Here is a 16,837-nt window from a genome sequence, read left to right on the forward strand (position 1 = left end):
AGTGATAAGGACTCCGGGAGCAGGAGACTAAGTTGTTTAAAGTTACACAACGTGATCGCAAAGGAGGATCACCGAACCATTTGGGTCACCCTCATGATAGCAGGGTCCCCAGTAAAGATGGAATTGGACACAGGATCAGCCCTAACTGTCATGAATCGACGAGACTATGAACGGCTATTCTCACACATACCCTTGAAGGACACGTCCATTGTATTGAAGACATACATGGGGCAAAAGTCTACCCCAGAGGAAAAATAAGGGTGCCAGTTGAATACAACGGCAAGGAAACACAGAAACTGTATCTATATATACTACCAGATGGAGGACCACCATTATTGGGACGTGAATGGATCCGAAAAATACAATTGGATTGGCATTCCATTCAGGCGCTAACTGTGACTGACAAAAAGGATGATGACGTCACACCTGGACAACTGTCAAAAAATTCTAACTGACGCAAAAGAGGTGTTCCAACAAGGACTTGGGACTCTAAAAGGAGTAACGGCAACGAAAAAATCGAAGATAACGCAAACCCAAAATTTTTTAAGGCCAGACCTTACGCGATCCGCCCAGCCGTTGAAGCAGAGCTGGAGAGTCTGGAGCGTTCGGGTGTGCTGTCCAAGGTGGACTGGAGCGAGTGGGCCACACCCATCATTCCTGTAATGAAGAAATCATTGAGCAGCACACCTGGGGAACCAAAGAAGGTTCGCATCTGTGGGGACTTCAAGGTAACTGTGAACCCAGTCCTGCACACAGTACAATATCCACTTCCACGGATAGAAGATATTTTCGCCTCACTAGCTGGAGGGAAACGCTTTACAAAGATTGATCTGGCCCAAGCGTATCTACAAATGGAGGTGGAAGAAGCGTTTAGGAAATACCTCACAATAAACACTCACAAAGGCCTTTACCAGTACAATCGACTGGTATTCGGGGTAGCATCAGCCCCGGCTATTTGGCAGAGGGCGATGGAACAAGTCCTGCAAGGGATCCCGGGGACCCAGTGTTATTTGGATGACATCCTGGTTACGGGCGAAAATGACAGTGAACACCTTGCCAACCTGGAGCAGGTGCTCACGAGATTACAGGAATATGGGCTACGAGCCAACCGCCCCAAATGCGAGTTCTTCAGGAGACAAATCTCGTATTGTGGCCACATGATTGATGAGGAAGGGTTACATAAGTCGCCGGACAAGATTGAGGCTGTAGTCAAGGCTCCAGCACCGGAAAATGTGTCGCAACTGAGGTCGTTCCTCGGGTTGGTGAACTACTACCATAAGTTCTTGCAGAATTTATCTACAATTCTGCACCCACTGAACGCCCTACTGCAAACTGGGGTAACATGGAAATGGAGTGATGAGTGTAAGCGTGCCTTTCAGAAATGTAAATGCCTAATCACTTCAAAAGAAGTATTGGCCCACTACAATCCAACACTACCGATTCGGTTAGCATGCGATGCGTCTCCCTACGGCATCGGAGCGGTGCTGTCACACAAATTCCCTGACGGTTCAGAGAGGCCAATAGTCTTTGCGTTGCGCTCGTTAACCTCAGCCGAGCGTAACTACGCCCAGATTGACAGGGAGGCCCTCAGCCTGGTGTGGGGGTGAAGAAGTTCAATCACTATCTGCACGGGCAGAAATTCACCTTACTGACTGATCATCAGCCCCTGGTCTCCATTTTTAACCCAAAGAAGGGCGTTCCGGTGATGACGGCGCAACGGCTGCAAAGATGGTCACTTTTTCTAGGGGCACATCAGTATGACATAGAGTACAAGGGTACAAAACAGCATGGAAATGCTGATGGGCTGTCGTGCCTACCGTTGCCTACGGTAGAGGAAGCACCTGCAGTGGACCCTGTTGAGACATTCCATGTGACCTTAGTCGAATGTCTACCTGTTACAAACTCAAGTATAGAGAAGGAAACCCGAAATGACCCGACACTCTCTCGGGTCTATGATTTGACGGTGAAGGGATGGCCAGCACATGGCGACTCAGTGTTGCCAGCATTCTCGCCAAGGAGAGAACAGCTGTCAGTGTGCCGGGGGACCTTGATGTGTGGATCCCGAGTGGTAATTCCACCCAAGTTGAGAGATAGAGTGCTCAATGAGCTTCATGAGGGTCATCTGGGAGGGGTAAAAATGAAGAGCCTAGCCAGGGCGTTTGTGTGGTGGCCGGGAATCGATAAAGAAATTGAGGATATGACCAAGAGATGCACAGGATGCCAGAAGGTCCAAAACGCTCCACCACAGGCCCCGCTACATCCATGGGAGTGGCCCTCGTCTCCATGGCAACGGGTACACATTGATTTTGCTGGTCCATTTATGGACTCAATGTTCCTAATCGCTGTGGACGCCCATTCAAAATGGCCAGAGGTCATCAAAATGTCCTCCACCACCACGGAGAAAACTATTGCAGTCCTACGGACCATCTTCGCCAGGAATGGCTTGCCAGAACAGATTTGCTCCGACAATGGGCCACAGTTTGTGTCAGAGGATTTCCGGAGGTTTCTGAGGAATAATGGGGTGAAGCATTACACATCTGCCCCATATCATCCAGCCACAAATGGATTGGCTGGGAGGTTTGTTCAGACCTTTAAAAAGGCCATAAAGGCGATGCATAATGATGACATACCACTACAACACAAGGTGGATAATCTCTTGTTTGCTTACCGGAATGCGACACATGCAGTCACCAACCAAGCTCCAGCCATAATGTTCTTCAACCGAAGGCTAAGATGTCGCCTGGATTTGCTCAAACCAAACATAAGAGGAGATGTTGAGGATAAGCAATTCCAGCACATAAATGAGAAGCCAACCAGGACATTCAAGATAGGGCAACCAATCTTGGCCCGCAACTACCGAACAGAAAAATGGCAGCCAGGAACGATATGCACACAGCAGGGACCACTAATGTACACAGTGGACGTTGGAGGAGCATCGTGAGACGCCATGCTGACCAAATTCTAGAGTCACAGGAACAAGCCAAACCCATACCACGAGCAGGTGCACCTGGTATTCAACCCAAAGTACAGATTGCGTCTACCTCAGAAGCAGTGGTATTGGAAGCTGATGAACCAACCAATGACAATGAGTCATAGAGTCATAGAGTTTTACAGCACAGAAAGAGGCCCTTCGGCCCATCGTGTCTGCGCCGCCCATCCATCCCTGTCCAGTCTAATCCCATTTTCCAGCATTTGGTCCATAGCCTTGTATGCAATGGCATTTCAAGTGCTCACCCAAATGCTTCTTGAATGTTGTGAGGGTTCCTGCCTCTACCACCCTTTCAGGCATTGAGTTCCACATTCCAACCACCCTCTGGGTGAAGAAGTTTCTCCTCAAATCCCCTCTAAATCTCCTGCCCCTTACCCTGAATCTATGCCCCCTTGTTATTGACCCCCCTACTAAGGGGAAAAGTTCCTCTTTATCTACCCTATCTATGCCCCTCATCATTTTGTACACCTCAATCAGGTCCCCCCTCAGCCTTCTTTGCTCCAAGGAAAACAACCCCAGCCTGTCCAGCCTCTCTTCATAGCTGAGGCACTCCATCCCAGGTAACATCCTGGTGAATCTTCTCTGCACCCTCTCCAAAGCAATCACATCCTTCCTATAGTGAGGTGACCAGAACTGCACACAGTACTCCAGCTGTGGCCTCACCAGCATTTTGTACAGCTCCATCATAACCTCCCTGCTCTTATATTCTATGCCTCGGCTAATGAAGGCAAGTATCCCATATGCCTTTTTAACCACCTTATCTACCTGTTCCGCTGCCTTCAGGGATCTATGTACATGTACACCAAGGTCCCTCTGACCCTCTGTACTTCCTAGGGTCCTACCACTCATTGTGTATTCCCTTGCCTTATTTGTCCGTCCAAAATGCATCACCTCGCACTTTTCAGGGTTAAATTCCATTTGCCACTTTTCCACCCATCTGACCAACCCGTTTATATCATCCTGTAGCCTGAGGCTTTCCTCCTCGCAATTTACCACCCCACCAATTTTCGTGTCATCTGCGAACTTACTGATCATACCTTTTACATTCTCATCCAAATCATTTATGTAGATCACAAACAACAAGGGACCCAGCACCGATCCCTGAGGTACCCCACTGGACACAGGCTTCCAGTCACAAAAGCAACCTTCGACCATTACCCTCTGCCTCCTGCCACTCAGCCAGTTTAGGATCCAACGCGCCAAGGCACCCTGGATCCCATGGGCTCTTACCTTCTTGACCAGTCTCCTATGCGGGACTTTGTCAAAAGCTTTACTGAAGTCCATGTAAACCACATCCACAGCATTTCCCTCATCCACCCCCCTAGTCACCCCCTCGAAAAATTCAATCAGATTTGTCAGACATGATTTACCCTTGACAAAGCCATGCTGACTATCCCCGATTAATCCTTGCCTCTCCAAGTGGAGACTAATTTTGTCCCTCAGAATTTTTTCCAATAATTTCCCTACCACAGATGTTAGGCTCACTGGCCTGTAATTCCCTGGTTTATCCCTGCTACCCTTCTTGAATAATGGTACTATGTTAGCTGTTCTCCAGTCCTCTGGTACATCCCCTGTGGCCAGAGAGGTTCTGAAAACCTTTTTAACCACCTTATCTACCTGTTCCGCTGCCTTCAGAGCCAGAATCAACTCCACCGCAAGAACAGGATACTCGAGAAAGGCGCTATCCAGTCAGGATCAGGAAGCCTCCTCAAAGACTGAACTTATAAATGATTACTTCAGTTGATGTATATAGTACAGAGAAAATTGTAATTGTAATTAGTTATTATTTAGTTGTTAAATGAATGTTATGTACTGTTTGTCTAAAAGGGGAGGAATTGGGGAGGAATTGTTGTGTCTGTGCCTTTAAGAGAAGAACTGATTCTATACTGCAGTACCTGCAGTGACCACCCCTGTACCTAAAGCTATAGCAGGCTTCTGTATTTCAGTCTTGAATTACTCTGTTCAGTAAATACCTGTTTTATTGTTCTCCTGCAGTCTGAGTATTATTGATCCTCGGACACTACATCGGCCTTCATAAAAAACAAACACAACAGTCTGGGCCTTCATAAAAAACAAACACAACAGTCTCGGCCTTCATAAAACACAAACACAACAATCTGGGCCTTCATAAAAAACAAACACAACAGTCTCGGCCTTCATATATCAAAAAACACAACAATCTCGGCCTTCATATATCAAAAAACACAACAGTCTCAGCCTTCATATATCAAAAGACACAACAGTCTCGGCCTTCATATATAAAAAAACCTTCTCAGCCTCATATATAAAAAAAACATTTGGCCACACCTTCTACTTTTTCCCCTGCGAGGGTGATCCGCCTCGCTTCCGCGAGTGGCCCCTTCCCACCCTGCAGCTCCTCCTCAATCGGACCCCAGTGGCTGCAGCAAGGCTGGGGGAAGGCTGCTGAGGGTCAGATGTTGAGATGGCAGATGCCCTTGGGGGACGGCCTGGACCAGCTCTGGGCCTGGAGGGCCCAGCTGCTGACTGCTCCAACTCTGCTTGGGCGGCAGCAGTCTATCCTACGGGTGGTGGCAGCTGCACTGGAGGAGTGACAGTGTTGGCTGCAGGAATGCTGCCAACCTGACAGAGCACAGGCACTCCCTGGTCGGCTGATACACTGGCACTCGCACGGGCCAGCACTGCAGCATGCGCAGCAATCTCCTGAAGCACAGACTGCTGGGCTGCTGCGGTGAGGGCCCCGTCGATGCCTGGCCGATCCAGCGAGGGTGGCAGCAGTTAGTGCCCGTGTGGCCCTGGTCTGTGTCTGCATCACACCAGCCAGTGAATGCACGGCACGACTGAGCACTTGGCTGGAAGCCGCCTGTGATGCAGCGAAGTCCTGCTGACTCCTAGCCTGTGCTGCCGCGAAGTCCTGCAGACTCCTGGCCTGTGCTGCACTGAATTCTTGCAGACTCCTGGCCTGTGCTGCCCCGAATTCCTGAGCACTCCTTGCCAGTGACTCTATGGAGTCAGGCATCCTTGCCACTGCAGCCATGAGCTCAGTGTGCCTGCGCTCAGCCTGGGCGCCCGTTTCAGCAAGGAGCCGCACCTCCTCTGTGCTCACCGTAGCAGGACTCGAGGCCAGACTCTCCCTCCGGGGAGCAGGCCACCGAGCTTCCCCACCCCTCCCGTGTTGCTGCAGCCCGATGGGCCCCGGATCTTCACTCTCCTTAGACCCTTCCCCCCTGCTCCCCTCCAGGGAAGACGTGTCCCGATCATGGCCATGGGCTGCCACGGCTGAGGGTGGCACTGATGGGCCGGCTTCCTCTTCCTCCTCCTCAATTTCAGAATCAGACACAGTGCCAGCTTGAGGGCCCGCCACCTCACCTGGCGATTCAGCATCTGAAAGCAGGGAGGCACAAGAGTTGCTTTAGAGTGAGGACAGGGCGGCAGCGAGGGAGGCATGAGTGCTGCTATGCACTGCATTCGTTCGATAGTGGCAAAGGATGCTGGTGTGAGGTGCAAGTGGAAAGAGAGAGGTAAAAAGGTGATGACCTTACCATTGCTGCCCAGAACAGGGTCGGCATCTCCCCTGGTGATGGGGCCAATCAGCCGGCCTGCCATAATGCACTCCACATGCTGCTCCAGGTCACTGAGCTGTTTGAGGTCAGAACGGCCTCCCCCGGTCCGTCGCTGCTGCCTGCTGTTGTGGGCCAGCTTGCCCTGCAAGAGAAAGGACGGCCTCTAAGTACAGTGTCAAGCCCTGATCTTTCCTGCACTGCCTCCCATGGTGGAATAGCCCTGACAGTGTCAAGCCCTGATCTTGCCTGCACTGCCTCCCATGGTGGAATAGCCCTGACAGTGTCAAGCCCTCATCTTGCCTGCACTGCCTCCCATGGTGGAATAGCCCTGACAGTGTCAAGCCCTCATCTTGCCTGCACTGCCTCCCATGGTGGAATATCCCTGACAGTGTCAAGCCCTCATCTTGCCCGCACTGCCTCCCATGGTGGAATAGCCCTGACAGTGTCAAGCCCTCATCTTGCCTGCACTGCCTCCCATGGTGGAATAGCCCTGACAGTGTCAAGCCCTCATCTTGCCTGCACTGCCTCCCATGGTGGAATAGCCCTGACAGTGTCAAGCCCTCATCTTGCCTGCACTGCCTCCCATGGTGGAATAGCCCTGACAGTGTGTAAAGTGCTGAATGTGCAAGTGATTTCCATGACAGTCCCATAGCTGCTGGATGAGGGCTGGGCATTGGGGCTTTCAGGTCCCTTTGGCCATAAAGTGAGGTGCACATGCAGGGATAGTTTTTAATAGCCGTGGATGCGCACTCGAAATGGCCTGAGGTCATCAAAATGTCCTCCACCACCACGGAGAAAACTATTGCAGTCCTACGGACCATTTTTGCCAGGAATGGCTTGCCAGAACAGATTTGCTCCAACAATGGACCACAGCTTGTGTCCGAAGAGTTCCGGAGGTTCTTGAAAAAGAATGGGGTAAGGCGTTATACATCCGCCCCGTATCATCCAGCCACAAATGGATTGGCTGAGAGATTTGTACAAACCTTTAAGAAGGCAATAAAGGCTATGTACAATGACAACATTCCGCTGCAGCACAAGGTGGACAATTTCCTGTTTGCCTACCGGAATGCGACACATGCAGTCACCAACCAGGCCCCAGCCATGATGTTCTTTAACCGAAGGTTAAGATCTCACCTGGATTTGCTCAGACCAAACGTACGAAGAGATGTTGAGAGTAAGCAATTCCAGCACATCTGTAGTGTATGTACCCGTCTACCTTTAAGAGAACTATTGTATGTAACCGTTCACCTTTAAGAGAACTATTTTAGGTGTGGCACTACTTTGTTTGGCTTCTGTATACGGTAATACCGACGGTGACCACACCAGTATATAAGTGTTGTGCCAGGAGTTATTGGGCAGATTTGCCCTGACCTTCGAATAGTAAAGTCCTGTTTTAAGTTACTCTTGGAGTCTGTGTATTAATTAACTAAACAACCCACAGACTTTACAGTGGCGACGAGTCCGATTGTACCCTGCGGCAACAATACTTCCGAAGCAGTTAACGAGCGTCGAGAAGAGGCAACCGCCCTCGTCATTCTGCTGGGAGAAAACTCAAGTCTGCAGAGCTGGAAAGGAGGAAGAATTCAGAGACAAAGACTTCCATCAGCAACAGGCACTGACTGTCCCTTCTGCCACGGTGAGGAGTGAACCGATCAGCACGCGAAGCAAGGCGGCCACGGTGACTGTGAGTAAGGGAAAAGTAAAAAGAATAACCGGAGGATAAGGGCGGTGCACTCGACCACGGTCGAGGGGGAAAGGAGCCGGACAGAAGTCGGGCCCAGAGGCGCTGAGACGGGGGCAGCGTGGAGCAAGGAAGCCGCGGTACTAATAGGCTGGGGGACGCAACGGCGTCGTGAGACAGCTAGACCGCGACCGGCGGGAAAAGCCGGGCAGCGACCGAAGCCACGAAGCGCTGCGACCGGGAGCGTAGGCGCAGGAAGAGATAAACTCAGCCGCAGCCGGGGAGGGAAGCACCGGACTGCGAGACGGCTGGGAGAGGAGTTTGGGAGCCGAGCGAGCGGGAGAGGCAGAGCCGACCAAGGGAGACTGCGCGAGAGCCAGTCCAGCGGCTGAAACTGTTCTCCGTCAACGGGGTGTACCCAGCGCCGGTAGAGCCGAGCGAGCACGAGAGGCAGAGCTGACCAAGGGAGACTGCGCGAGAGCCAGCCCAGCGGCTGAACCTGTTCGCCGTCAACGGGGTGTACCCAGCGCCGGTTGCCCTTCCGAGAAAAGGGAAAGCCCTGAAGCCGACGCGCAGGCTGTGAACCTGAAAGCCAGCGGCCGTCGCCTGTGGGGGAAAGTGTACCCCTCCCGCTAGGGAAGAAACGCGGGAAGCCGCCATTAGGCGGGGAAGAAGACAGAAGCGGGAAACCGCCATTGAAGTGGGCGGGGAGAGAAGATAAGCGCGGGAAACCGCCATTTTCGCGGGAAAACCGCCATCTTAGAAAAAAAAATAAGTTAAAGAAATAATTCGGGGTGTTATCAGAAAGAGAGGAAGATGCCTAAGCGTGGTAACATCAACGATTTTAATGCCGAGGTAGAAGACTGGGCCACGTACGTGGAACGCATCAAGATCTATTGTGAGGCCAATAAAATAGAAGAAGATGACAAAGCTATAACCTTGCTAAACTCGATGGGCGCGAAGACATACGGGCTCTTGAAGCATCTACTATCACCAGCTAAACCGGCGGATCAGACTTTCGATGATATTGTGGCTGTTCTGAAGGATCACTTGAACCCCACACCGTTGATGTTGGCGGAACGATTCAAATTCTATGCGAGAACGCAACGGAAAGACGAAAGCAACGCAGAATACTTGGTCGAACTGCGTAGACTAGCGAAATACTGCCAGTTTGGAGGGAATCTGACAGAGGCATTGCGAGACAAGTTCATGTGCGGGTTGGCAAAGGAAGGAACGCAAAAGCGACTACTCGAAGAGAACGACCTTACACTTGACAGGGCTGTCCTTATTGCAGCATCGCACGAAGCCGCAGCGAAGGGAACTGCGGAAATGCAGCTAAAGACAGCAGCACTAAGTGTGGATCAAATTACCTCGACAACAACAAAATGCTATCGTTGTGGGAAGACAACACACGACCAGAACCAATGCTGGTTTAAGAACCAGGAATGTAGGAAATGTGGCAAACTGGGTCACATAGCTAAGGTATGCCAGTCAGGGAAGAAGACCAACAACCAAAGGACCAACAACCAAAGGAAGCCATCACAGGAAAAGTACAACAAGGTACACAAGGTGGCTGAGAAGAGTTCAGACGAACCGAATTCAGACTCAGACCCAAACGGCCAGGAGCTGGGTAGTCTGAGAATTCACAATGTGAGTAAGGAAGCTGACCTACAAACTATCTGGGTCATGCTAAAAATAGCTGGAATCCAAGTGAAAATGGAGTTGGACACTGGATCAGCTCTATCAGTCATAAATCGAAGGGATTACCACCGGCTATTCTCACATATACCCTTAAGAGATACCAAGTTCATATTGCAGACATACACGGGGCATAAAGTATACCCCATGGGAAAGATAAGAGTCAAAGTGAGAGATAGGGGTAAAGAACACCCAAGAATGAACTTATACGTACTACATGAGGGAGGACCACCACTTCTAGGACGGGAGTGGATCAAGAAAATAGACATGGAATGGCACTATCTAAAAGCCATAACGAGTGAGGATTCGGTGCAGACAATCAGCTCAGATTCTGAAACGGATGACGATAAGACCAACCCAAATATGAAAGACAAGGCTGAAATAGACTTGCCGACGAAGGTTGGAAAAACGAAGGCATGCATAAAGGCTTATGCTCCAGAGAAGAACAAAGTTTCAGAGCAGAACTCCACCGAACAACGACAACCTAGTTTGACAGAAAATTCTGACCCTGTTCAAGTTACGGACATATCCATGACGGAAGAACACCGAGCTCGGACTCAAACTTATTTCAAATTACGACAACAATTAGAACAATTGAGTTACCGTCTCGTACAAGAGATGAAAACAATGAAAAAGTTCTATGACACCGAATGGGAGAATCTGGAAAGACAACAGAAGCAGCTAGCTCAAGCAGAGAGCGACCATAGAGCCATCGTGACCAATTACCGATCACATCTCCCTTATGCTGTTCAGGAGTTAGAATATTTGCAGGAAGAAGCAAATGAAGAGGAATCTTCAGGAAGCCAGGATTTTATTCCAGTTCTTCTCTACGACTCCTTACAAGCAGAGTGTGAGAAGTTGAAAGAACAGTATGAACAGGCCCAGGCTACAATTCTGGAAGGGGTTAACTCGGCAACCTCCGAAAAGCTAGTTTCAGTGGAAGCATATGAGCAACTGAAGGTTGAACATGAGCAAGAAGTCCAAAGGCTGCAGGAAATTCTTGATGAGCTCAAGGCCAAGACAGACTCATCGGTAGAAGTTCCATCCATAGATGAGAAATTAGAGGTGAAAGACATGGCAGAACATGAAAGACAAGATGTACAAGAACTCATAAAAATATTAAAGGAAACCCAAGACAAATATGGGGCGGCAATGACCGAGATTCAACAACTTGAAGAACAGATTCAACTGGGAATCCGTTCAGTGGAAGAAAAGGGAACTGTAAGAAACACAGAGACTGTAAGAATGGCCTCTGAACACGAGCTTCAATCTTCAAAGGGAAGGAGTTCGGAGCTCTCAAAAGTTATGGAAATAGCTGAGGTTGCAACACAGATTTTATAGGGATGCCAAAAGTACGTTGAATCACGTCAATGTGAACAGCAGAATGTTGAAACAGCTGCTCCAGTAGAAGGATTGAATAGCCTGATCAATCAATCCCCGAGGGAAGGGGAAGTATTGAAATCACAAACGAGGTCATTAGTGAAGGATTTGCAGGAAACCCAGGAAGAGCGGGATGAATATGAACGCATGAAGAAGTCTCTTCAGGAAAGATGTCTAGGGAGGGAACAACAGTCGGCTAACATCCAGTTGGGTACGGAAGAAGTAGCAGGCCCTCTCGCTAGACTAGCTCAGGACGACACCGAATATTACCATGACCTGTTGAGTGACACGGAATATTACGATGACTTGGTCTGCCCAGCTTGTGATGAAAACTCCCAAAGTGCAGAAATCAGGATGAAGCACTTAAAGTCTAAGGAACATAGGGAGATGGTGGCGCTACAGCTGGCAGCGGATAAGGGAGCCCCGAGGGTCTCCAAGAAGCAGAAAAGAAAAAGACAAAGCAGAAGACGATAACCATCTAAATCATTATCACTTCTATCAGATTATGCACGTGGGCCCTACGAAGGGGGCCAAATCAGTTGGAAAGTAGGAAAAATTACCAAGGCAGTCCAGCTGTTTGTAAAAGTCAGCACTGCTGGTTCAGCAGGACGGAAGTTCAAGCTGTTAAGCCAAGGGAAAGACTATTGGATGAGTCACGCTAGAAATGTGAACCGGCTACACCACAGAGATGTTGTTCGGACCGAGTCAAGACCAGAGACTGAATCTGTGAACTGTTCCCGCAGAGACTGAATCTGTGAACTGTTTCCCGCAGAGACTATATCTGTGAATTGTTTTACATGAAGTTGATTATATGTTATGTTTAATGGGGAATAAGTATGTTGTAAGCTAAAAAGGGAGGATTGTAGTGTATGTACCCGCCTACCTTTAAGAGAACTATTGTATGTAACCGTTCACCTTTAAGAGAACTATTTTAGGTGTGGCACTACTTTGTTTGGCTTCTGTATACGGTAATACCGACGGTGACCACACCAGTATATAAGTGTTGTGCCAGGAGTTATTGGGCAGATTCACCCTGACCTTCGAATAGTAAAGTCCTGTTTTAAGTTACTCTTGGAGTCTGTGTATTAATTAACTAAACAACCCACAGACTTTACAACATCCATGAGAAGCCAACAAGGAGCTTCAATGTAAGGCAACCAGTCTTGGCCCGCGACTACCGAACAGAAAAATGGCAGCCAGGAACGATATGCACACAGCAGGGCCCACTAATGTACACGGTGGACGTTGGGGAGAGCATCGTGAAAAGCCATGCTGACCAGATCCTAGAGTCACAGGAACAAGTCAACCCCATGCCTCGCCCATACGTACCTGGTGATGAACCCGACGTACAGGTCGCATCTACCCCAGAAACAGTAGCATCGGAAGCTGATGAACCAACCGACGACAAGGGGCCAGAATCGCCTCCGCACCAAGAGCAAGACACTCGGGAAAGGCGCTATCCAGAAAGGATCAGGAGGCCTCCCCAAAGACTGAATATATAAATAGACTATTTTCAGCTAATGTTGCTTGTTAAAAGTGTTAATTGTAATTAGTTTGATATTTAACTGTTAAATGAGTGTTATGGTACTGTTAATCTAAAAGGGTAATGTATATACCTTTAAGGGGGGGGAACTACTTTTTACAGCTCATGTATACTGTAGTACCGGCAGTGACCACACCTGTATATAGCACTGAGTAGTAATCTGTACAGTCAGTTCAACTGTGAGCCACGTTGAGTAAACACCTGTTGTACCGTTTCTGCTGCAGTCTGTATCTTATTATACCCAGACGTAACAGTACCAGCAATGCAGAACTATAGTTATGTGGAGAGACTGGAGAAGCTGGGGTTGTTCTCCTTAGAGCAGAAAAGGTAAAGGGGAGACTTAATAGAGGTGTTCAAAATCACGAAGGGTTTTGATAGTGTAAGGAGAAACTGCTTCCAGTGGTAGAAGGGTCGGTAACCAGAGGACACAGATTTAAGGTGATTGGCAAAAGAGCCAGAGGTGAGATCAGAAGAATTGTTTTTACGCAGCGAGTTATGATAATCTGGAATGCACTGCCTGAAAGGGTGGTGGAAGCAGATTTAATAATAACTTTCAAAAGGCAATTGGATAGATACTTGAGGGGGTAAGATTTGCAGGGCTATGGAGAAAGACCAGGGGAATGGGACTAATTGGATAGCTCTTTTAAAGAGCTGTCACAGGCATGTTGGGCTGAATGGCCTCCTTCTGTGCTGTATTATTCTATGATTCTACCAAGAGGGTACATTTGCCTTCTTTGTAATCTTTTATACTGATTCTAATAATACAGAATGAAGTGGGAACAGCTGCAGACTTGCCTGTGCTGTGAAAGAACAGGATCCCCAACTCTCAAGTGATTGACATGGCAGCAACACATAAGTCTGCTGAAACTTAAATCAACATTTGAATTTCCAAGTGACAACATAGCAATCCACGGTGTGCTGCCAAATCTGCCCTCTACCATAAGCAATCACTGTCAGTGCTGCCTGATTAGCAGTGCAGATGTTTACAAAGATTACACCCCGTGTTTAAATTCTCCTTTCAATCTGCTATTTTCAACAACAAAGAAAATGACCCTTATGAGCTGTACCTCAGGATCTTTGCCACAAAGTCTGACAGTGCAGCTTGTGATCTGAAGCCCTGAGGTTGTTCGGGCCAGTCTTACTGCAGTTAATGTGTCGATGCTACGTGGTTTGCACGTCCCGTTGATGCAGAAACTGCAGTATAACTGCAATTTCAAGCCACCAATTTCAGAAACTTAAGAGCATACAAACGTATAAAAAAAGGACAGGAAAAACTGGTCTGCTCATCAAGCTGCCCCATCCAGACCATGGGGCAGTCTATTTCCACAATCAACCTCCTCACCCCCTGCCCCGCCTCCACACACCACCACCGCACTCATGCAATCTCCAGGGAGAGGCAGCATCAAAGAGAGAAATAGCGGTTTTGATATATTAAATAAGGAGAAACTGTTTCCAGTGGCAGAAGGGTCGGTAACCAGAGGACACAGATTTAAGGTGATTGGCAAATGCCCTATGCAATCCTTGATCTCTGCCCCAAAGGGCTGTGGATGCTCAGTCATTGAGTATATTTAAGGCTGAGATAGATATTTGGAGTCAAGGGGACTCAAGGGATATGGGGATCACGCGGGAAAGTGGAGTTGAAGTCAAAGATCAGCCATGATCTTATTGAATGGAGGAGCAGGTTCGAGGGGCCATATGGCCTACTCCTGCTCCTAATGCTTATGTTCTTACCCGTGTTTGACTTCTCACATGACAGACCTTATTCTCACTACTGCACCTACCTACGATCCCCTTTTCTGCTCTTTTGACGGTTCTAGTAGTAGATTTTGTTAACCTTAACTGTAACTTCTAGCTATCCCTATTCTCTTGAGAGTAATTTTCTTTATCGCTGGATGAATTGAATTTGTTAAATGTTGTGAGAGCAACTTGTGAACTGTTGACTTGTGCATTTAAAGATCCGGAATTTGCAATCCTGATGATGGTGAACTGGCAGCGTTTGGCATCATTTCACCTTTGGAACTGAGCGCAACTTCAGGATTTAGCGTGATGTGCCGCAATAATTCCGAGACTCGATGTTAGCGAAACAAAACAAGGTTTTTATTAACTTAGAAAGTAACACGTAAGAGAGAGAGGTATCTTCCTTCTGGAGACTGAGGCCAGACTGAGCTAGCTTACAAAAGGGGCCAGGTATGGGCGGAGCCCTACACACAGCACATTCCAGCACATTCCAATAAACAATACAATGAGGACTGGGGGAAGGGAAATGACACTGAAACCAACCACAGTCACAGGCAGTGATGAATGGAATATTTCATCACATTCACCCCTTCTATAGATTTAGTCTGTTCGGGGGTTTGATAGTCCTTTGCGACCGACGTGGCTGTTGTGGTGCCGCGGGTGTCAGCTGGGTGTCCCCGGTAGCCTCCTGGGTCTCTGCCAGGGGTGCCGCCAGGGTTGTTGAAGGGGTAGTTGGTGGGGGTGCCGTTGGTCAATGTTCTTCCGGGGGTGATGAAAGAGTAGTGGGTGGGTAAGAGTTGCTGTGATCGTTGTTGCTGCTATTGCCGTGGTTGTTGTCGATGCCGGCTGGGGCGACGCCTTTTATGGACACGGTGTCCTCCCTTCCGTCGGCGTGCCGGACATATGCGTATTGGGCGTTGGCGTGGAGTAGGTGTACTGGCTCCACGAGAGGGTCCGTCTTGTGGCCCCTCACATGCCTTCGCACGAGTACCGGACCTGGGGTGGAGAGCCATGACGGCATGGATACGCCTGAGGTGGATTTCCGGGGAAAGACAAACATTCGTTCATGAGGCGTGGCATTAGTGGCCGTACACAATAGCGACCGTATCGAATGGAGCACATCCGAGAGGACTTCCTGCCAGCGGGAGATAGGGAGGCCCTTGGTCCTTAGAGCTAGAGTGACTGCTTTCCATACTGTCCCGTTCTCTCGCTCCACTTGGCCGTTACCCCGGGGGTTGTAGCTGGTGGTACGGCTCATGGCGATCCCCTTGGACAGCATGTACTGGCGTAGCTCTTCACTCATGAAGGACGCCCCCCTATCCGTATGGATGTAGCTCGGCATACCGAACAGGCAGAACAGGCTGTTGAGGCATTTAATGACCATGGCGCTGGTCATGTCTGGGCAGGGGAAGGCGAATGGGAACCAGGAGTATTCGTCCACAATGTTCAGGAAGTAAACATTGCGGTCGACGGACGGGAGGGGGCCCTTGAAATCTAAGCTGAGCCACTCAAAGGGCCGTGTAGCTTTGATTAAGTGGGCTCTATCTGGGCGGTAGAACCGAGGCTTGCACTCAGCGCAAGTGCGGCAGTTCCTGGTCAGAGACCGAACTTCCTCAATCGAGTAGGGTAAGTTACGGGACTTTATGAAGTGGAACAGCCGCGTGACCCCTGGGTGGCAGAGGTCGTTGTGGAGGGTCTGTAGCCGATCCCCGGTGGCGCTGGCACACATCCCTCGTGAGAGGGCGTCAGGGGATTCGTTAAGGGCCCCTGGCCGGTAAATGATGTCGTACTCGAAGGTGGAGAGCTCGATCCGCCACCTAAGAATCTTATCATTTTTAATCTTCCCCCTCTGTTTATTATTGAACATAAACGCTACCGACCGCTGGTCGGTAAGTAGGGTGAAGCGTTTGCCGGCTAGGTAGTGGCGCCAGTGGCGCACTGCCTCCACGATGGCTTGGGCCTCCTTTTCTACGGAGGAGTGTCTGATCTCAGGCCCTTGGAGGGTCCTCGAGAAGAAAGCTATGGGCCGCCCCGCCTGGTTGAGGGTGGCCGCCAAGGCAAAGTCAGACGCATCACTTTCCACTTGAAAGGGAGTGTTCTCGTCCACTGCCTGTAGCGTGGCCCGCTCAATATCCTGCTTAATGCTTTTGAAGGCGGCGTGGGCCTCAGCAGAGAGCGGAAAAGAGGATGCTTTCAAGAGGGGGCGGGCTTTGTCGGAGTAGTTGGGGACCCATTGGGAATAATAAGAAAATAACCCCAGGCACCTT

This window comes from Somniosus microcephalus, chromosome 9, assembly GCF_052327205.1.
Source record: "Somniosus microcephalus isolate GS21.2 chromosome 9, FLI_Smic_1.0, whole genome shotgun sequence".
Lineage (NCBI taxonomy): Eukaryota > Metazoa > Chordata > Chondrichthyes > Squaliformes > Somniosidae > Somniosus > Somniosus microcephalus.